At 43.3% G+C, this 7,482-nt stretch overlaps 1 pseudogene; it reads left to right on the top strand.

Annotated features, from left to right (window-relative positions):
• Positions 1 to 216: 216 nt before the first annotated feature.
• LOC126482189 (uncharacterized) lies at positions 217 to 2,416 on the top strand (annotated as a pseudogene).
• The last annotated feature ends 5,066 nt before the right edge of the window (positions 2,417 to 7,482 follow it).

The following is a 7,482-nucleotide window of genomic DNA, read 5'->3' as shown; positions in this document are numbered from 1 at the left end:
TGCACACTTACGCGGATGGTCCGCGCTCCGCGTTCCGCGCGCGGTCGGTGGTCACGTATTCCAATGGTGCCCCACACAGTTACGCGGACGGTCCGCACGCGGCGGAGCCGTCCGCGCAGCCCTTGCGCGCCGCGGACCGTCCGCGCCAGTTGAATACACAGAAACAAGCTGGTGCGTGCACAGTCCTGCGGATACGGCGCGCGCAGTAGAAGCAGAGTACCTCATTTCAGCGGTAGCATTCGACTAGTGTGGTAAATACGGGTGTGATTTAAGAAGTTTCCAGAATGTCTTGTGTAATCGATACAGACACGTTAATTGCCGAAGTTGAAGGAAGGCCTCACATATGGGATCCATCGCATGGGGACTACAAGAATCGTGAAATGCGATTGAAGGCGTGGCTAGACGTCTGTGCAAATATAATACTCGGCTTTGAAGGTCTGAACGAGGCAGATCAGAAAAAGTGTGGTAAGTAGACGGATATTTTCCTTGTGTTTTTATTGTAGTTCCATACAAAATACAGTGATTTACAATTATAGAATTATAGACATTCACAAGTTCAGTTTATGCACAATACAAACATTGATTATGTAGAAAAACTGTACACAAGCGCAAATGTCCGTCATTGAGATAAGTGGCCTGTGTTCAGTGAATTTTTGATTCCTGCCACGGCACAGCTCCTCTACCGACAAAATATTCCGCAAATTTATCTCGTACAGTATTACCCGATTTACTGACAGGTGTAGTTTCTGCCACATCTTCGAAGCCGGTAACATACAGGGTATCTTCAAAGTTGTATCCGTCGCTTACTGGAACAAAATTATGCAAAATGCAGCACGTTTTGACAATAGATACTGCTAGACCAAGATTGACTTTCAGGGGCGGGTGAAAAACCCTCCACTTGTGGCTTAATATTCCGAAAGTACATTCAATAAACCTTCGGGCTCGGGTAAGTCGGTAATTGAAAATTTTCTTTTTGTGAGTCATGTTTTTTCGCGCATACGGCCTTAGCACATGTTGTGTTAATGCGAAGCCTTCGTCTGCCACAAGAACATATGGCACTGGAGAGTCGTGTCTACCTGGCAGTGGCTTTGGTGGGGGTAACACTAATGTTCCTTTTTCCATTTTCCTCCAAAAGACGTTTTTTTTAAAAAATATTTGAATCGCGGTTCCTTCCGTATCCTCCGACATCAATGAACGTTAAACAATAGCTAGTGTCACAGATGGCCATAAGAATAATGGAGAAATAATTCTTGTAATTGAAGAAAAGTGATCCACTTTTGATAGGTTTTACTAGACGAATATGTTTTCCATCCAGGGCTCCGATGCAATGAGGAAAATTAGCGACATTTTGGAAACCATGGCTAATTTCGTTCCATTTGTCTGTTGAGGGCTCAGGCATGCATTCTTCTCTTAACGTAGTCCAAATAGTGGCGCTCACCTGCCTTGTAATCTGTCGAATTGTTGGTGCACCCATTAAATAAGAGTAATGCAGATCTGTAAATGTGTTTCCGCTTCCAAGATACCTGTAACGTGTAAAGCATATATTTGATACTTATGTACATTCACAGAGGAAAGTAGAATTAATTCTAGGTATTACGTCGGCTACGCTGACATAAAACCTTAGATGTATTCCTTCTTAAAATAATATATGTACGCGTCCTCAGTAATAAAAGACTTATCGACCTTGTTATTTCAGTTGACAAGGTCCAGACGAGATGGAAAACTGCACGGGATGCCTATTTTAAAAGCCTCACTAGAATAGAGCAAACGAGGTCCGGATCAGCAGAAACTAAGAGACCAAAATACATCTACCATGAGCAGTTACAGTTTCTTGGCCGTCTCAGAGTTGCACCAACAGAGAGTAACTTTAGACTCAGTATCGGTCGTGCAAGATAATCTGTATAACAACAATGCACTCGCAGGAAACAGTCTTGACGAACCCTCTGAAGAACAAACCGATGATGTCCGACTGAATGTCAACACCGAAAAACAACCTTTCAAGAGGAAGAGGCCTATCAAGAACACAACATTTGAAGATAATTTACTTACATTATTAAAAGATGGTAAGGAAAAAGAGGAAGACGACGACGACGACCGAGCATTCTTTGTTTCGCTGTTGCCCTCTGTGAAGACATTAAATGTTGATCAGAAGCTATTATTTCGTACTCAGGTACTGCAACTGCTTATGTCGATTAAGCACACAAATCAGGCTAATTTAAACATACACCCCCCAGCTCCCATCAGCTCTTTCCACTATCCACCGACCTCTTTTCCCTACGCCCCACCTTCAATATCCCAACAGCATCCTAACCAATCAATGCAGTACCGCGAGGATCCGTCCGTACAGACACAAGTTGCGACTCCCCATCCCTCTCCAGCCCAATCAACGTCGTCATCACCTTGGGAGATGTTATAAAAATTATTGGAATTCAGTAGTAATACAATACAAATGTAAAATTGTCTATTGCCAAACAAATGTAATACACAGCTGTAGCAAAGCTTTGAATATTATTAAAGTAATCGTCTTCCGTATACATATTCATATTCTTACCTTAAAGTTACTGCTACTCGTTCTGTCAGAGTAATAGGTATCCTTCTGAGACTTTCAAGTGTCAGGTTGTCTTGTATTTTGCCGACAAGCTCGTCAAAGCAACGAATAGACATACGAAAATATGTATTAAATTTGTCTCCGTCTTTGCGCAATTCGGAATACAATGTGCCGAACGCTCCTTTCGTACATCTTTGCTCCACCATAGGATGCACCCAAAACCGTCTGTCGCGCGTGGAATTTCTCTTTTTGTATATCATATAGGCTGAAATGACTTTAACTTGCAGCGAGCTCATCTCTATACATCCGATCAAACAGAACGATGTGTTACTCCACGGATGAGATCCAGCACAGCACAGCACAGTGCAGGGAAGACCGCGTTCACTCGACTGCACAGAACCGCGCGCATCCGCCCGACTGTGTGAACCACGACGCGGGTCCGCCAACCGCGCGCGGAGCGCGGACCATCCGCGTAAGTGTGCAACGGGCGTTACAGTCCATGGCGCTGATTGGACTGTATCAGAACCACAATAGACGACAGAGTGGTGCCGCGCACGGTTGACTAGTGCGTGCCGTGGGTCAGCGTTATAGTTTAATCGCTGCGCGCAGAATTTCGGCATGTTCAGATGGTAGACGAATACCTTATGAACTAGCTCTTGTATTACATTTTCTATTTTGTTAACCTTGCTGTTGATTTGGATGTATTTCTTTCCTTGCTTTTCAACAAGAATGACTTACCGAGGTACTTTTTACACGAGTGGCTCTTTAGATTTTGTATACATTTCTTTTCATGTTACACAGACTTTGTTTTCTAAAAGATATGCAGCTAGACGAATACTTTTTGGACTCACTGTACATAGAAGGAAACTACTAAATTAAATAGTATAGTAAAAGAGAACTGACCCCTTCCACCGTTCACTACTTTTCTCTAAAAGTGGTAAGTGGTCGAATGCTACAAAAAATCACCAGTATTTTTCTATTGATTATAATTTTTTGAAACTCTGTTCAAAAGCGACGTTGTAATCCGAGGATTTTTCGTGTTAATTTGTCCGTTTTCAAGGGCTACAAGCAGGTAGCAAATCAGCTACTTTCCTTTTTTGACGTAAACTATGAACGAAATGTTAAGTTTTAAGCTTTCTCCTCATATGATTTCACAAGTTTGTTACGGCTTTTCCCGTTTGTAATATTGTAAAGCAAATGAGGCATTGTACTTCACTGGTACCGCACTTCGTAAAATACTTCCAGACTAGGGGTAGTGCCATTCTGTAATACTGTTGATGTCCGAAAACGACAGCGAGAAACTACCATTTAGAACAGATGGGGCAAGTCTTGCGCACTGCATGTGCACGTGTATCTTCCAATAGGGCACGCCACAGGGCAACAGGAACATTATCCTCTCAGCAACACTGTACCAATTTTTATGCCATGTGCTTGTTGCTCGTTTCTAAAAATGGTTCAAATGTCTCTAAGCACTATGGGACTCATCATCTGAGGTCATCAGTCCCCTAGACGTAGAACTACGTAAACCTAACTAATCTAAAGACATCACACACATCCATGCCCGAGACAGGATTCGAACCTGCGACCGTAGCAGCAGCGCGGTTCCGGACTGAAGCGCCTAGAACCGGTCGACCACAGCGGCCGTGCTCGTTTCTGTCGGTATTGTTACGAAAATAGCACTAATCGCTTTTCCCATTTTCTGTTATAGCGCAGTAGTCCAAAGCAGTGGAAATTTTACGAAAAACTTGCTCTTTTTTTAAAAAAAGGTTTATTTAAATGCCAAATTTTAGCACTGTTGCTATAGCTAACTGATTCTTTGGTTCCAGTCGGTTTTTCCCATCCCTAGTCTAGGCCCGTGTCATGGACCAGCGTTCTACTTGCTCCCACTTGTTCACTTTGCGCTTCAGAGAGTTCTCTGATCTCGTTGTATACACTTCTAAAATGTCTAAATGTTAGGGTATCTAGTCGTATAGTTAGTCATAGAAGGGAGAACTGGCAAAGCCAGCGCTCAATAGGAGAAGCAATGAGAATACATAATCAACCTGACCTTGTATTTTAAAGACAAAAACAGGATGCTAGCAAGATAACTGCCCTAGCAGTCGATCCCGCGCGAAAATCTGGTCCGCAATTGTCATAGCACGCGCTCATGAACGTCCGAATTTTCAGTTTTTAAATTTCGCACGCGCCTTATGTTTGTCACTCGCTCCAGCCCTACTGCAGCCGAATGCAAAGCACTGTACAACCGACTGAGGAAGAGGATCGCGTTCATAGTGTAGGTGAACCAATAAGCGATACTGCTTTGTTCATTGTGTCAAAGTGCGTGGTTGCAGCCTGTAGCTCGTGCAGGAGATATCTCTGCTTTGAACAATTTTATGTTGCGATTCGCAAATGCAGTATAAATTATTGTAACGAGAGAGTGTGTCATTAAAAAAGTGCCGCAGTGCTATTTGATTATTAACATCGATGTTGTGGATTATTTTCCTTGGGTTGCAAAGCCGGCACACTTTAAAGTGAAGGAGTTGCGTTCTTCTTCAACGTGATTGAATTGATTAAATTGTAAATAGAAAATCATTAACTTGATTTCAAAATAATTCTCCAGTTGCTTGGAGTTAATCATTTTGAGTTCGAGGTGTAGTATTTAACGTATATAGGATGAGTCAGGATGGAAGGTACATGCTTTGAGGGGTGACAGTATTGGTGATTCTGAACAAAAAAACTGCATATTGATGTACGCCCTATTCAGAATGGTTTTCGAAACAGAACACATTTAATATCACTTTCCTACGGTTTTATTGAATAACTCGAGAACCGCCCCCTCAAGTGAAAGCGCGCCGCATCACATTAAATTTCCTACAAAAAAAAAGCTTTTATTCATTTTTTCTCTGACTAGTTTGCGCGAATAGAGTCCAAGGATACTGAAAGTCTCGCGCCATGCACGAGTGCTGTAGCTGAGATAGCTCTTGTTGGTTAACTTGAGGTAGTTTCCCATCTTGATAGGCCACAAGAGTCCTGTATCAAACTGTTTGTCTCAGCTTCCTCTACACTACTGTGGTACGTTGTAAACAATGACAGTGTTTTAATAACACGAAAACAGATAACAATGGACATTAAATGTGCTGCGTCTCGGAAACCATTCTGAATAGAGCGTGTGTCCATATGAAGTTTTTTTGTTCAGAATAAGTAATGCTGTCACCCCTCAGAGCACGTACCTTTTCTCCTCACTCGCCTTGTACATGCGTGAGTTTGACACATTACTTACTGTCTTCGCGTAAAACAACGAAACAATGTGATCTTGAACGAGGTTTCAAAAAACGTGATCTCCTCCCCCCTCCTCTTCCATCGCCTTCAGCATCCCGAGAATAGGACGGTGCTTTCGTCATTTTTTCTTGTTTTGTTTGCCGTCGATCCTTAGTTGCTTCAAAACTCATGGAGGTATGTTCCGTCTATGCAACTAGTTGAAGTCCGCCCCCCGGTAGCTGAGCAGTCAGCGCGACAGAATGTTAATCGTAAGGACCCGGGTTCGATTCCCGGCTGGGTCGAAGATTTTCTCCGCTTAGGGGCTGGGTGTTGTGTTGTCCTAATCATCATTATTTCATCCTCATCGGCGCGCAAGTCGCCAAAGTGGCGTCAAATCTAAAGACTTGCACCCGGCGAACGGTCAACCGGACGGGAGGCCCTAGTCACACGACATTTACATTTAACTAGTTGAAGGCAGTTTGTTTATTGCGTTTCGCTTCTTTTATTTGTGAAGCATCTTCAGTGGCCTGTAATACGTGTTTCTTTTTATAGGTATAATATGTGTATTATGTGGTAATTACAATATTTTACTGCGTTACATGTCGTGATGTTTTTCTCTTGTTTTTCAGCTTAGAAGAAATTTCAGTAGCACAAATTTCGTGATGAGAAATTCTCGTTCGGTGTTGCTTATGATCTCCAGCGCTGTTAGCTCACGTGTGTGGTCCTGGAGATGTGTTCATTAGTCTCCATGCTCCAATTGGTCGATTTTCGGCGTTCTTTCACCCACAGTTATTTTAGCACATCGCTTACATCACTTGCACTTTACATTTCGTGTTCAACCTGTGTGTGTTTACGGCAGCACTATACACCATAAACACACTCAGGCTCGATTGCTGGGGCTGACGTCTTGCAAGTAAGCTTTTTTATCGACTTATAATAGAGATTGAGTTGGTGATGTTTCCGTGTCACGAGAACTTTGGGGACTGCATAGAGCGCATGGCTCCCGCATCCGAAGGTAGAAGAGCCTCACAGATACGCAAGGAACGTAGAAGATCAAAAGCTCTAAACATTTCGGACATCACAATCTCACATGAGTTAAGCCCGATAGATGCAGCCTCATCTAAGCCTACATGTATGGATTTGTCACTTGTGAGGCTCCACGCAGAACCGCAACTTCTCTGAAAAGATGGTGTGCAGCGATACTTGTGTCCGATATTGTCAGAAAATCCGAAGGCGTTTTGGTCTTGTATTAAATCAGTAAACAGATCGAAGCCATCTGCCCAGACACTCTGTGACCTTAATGACAGTGAAACGGAGGATGACACAGGAAAAGCCGAAATACCAAACATCTTTTTCCGAAACCGTTTCGCAGAGGAAGATCGCAGTGCAGTTCCTCCTTTAAAACGTCGCACGAACGATAAAATGACGTATATCGAAGTAAATGACCCAGGGATAGAGAAGCAAGTGAAATCGCTCAACAGAGGAAAGGCCACTGGACCTGACGTGTTACCGAGGCAGTTCTACGCAGAGAATGCGAAAGAACTTCCCCGGCTTCTAGCAGCAGTGCACCGTCTGTCTCCAGAGGAGCGAAGCTCTCCTAATGACTGGAGAAAAGCCCAGGTCATTCCCCTTTTCAAGAAGGGTCTTCGAACAGACGTACAAAACTATAGGCCTATATCTCTGACGTCGATCTGTTG

Source organism: Schistocerca serialis, chromosome 1, assembly GCF_023864345.2.
Source record: "Schistocerca serialis cubense isolate TAMUIC-IGC-003099 chromosome 1, iqSchSeri2.2, whole genome shotgun sequence".
In the NCBI taxonomy this organism is placed as follows: Eukaryota; Metazoa; Arthropoda; class Insecta; order Orthoptera; family Acrididae; genus Schistocerca; species Schistocerca serialis.
The sequence above is the reverse complement of the archived record's forward strand: the minus strand, read 5'-3'. Positions and strand labels throughout refer to the sequence as shown.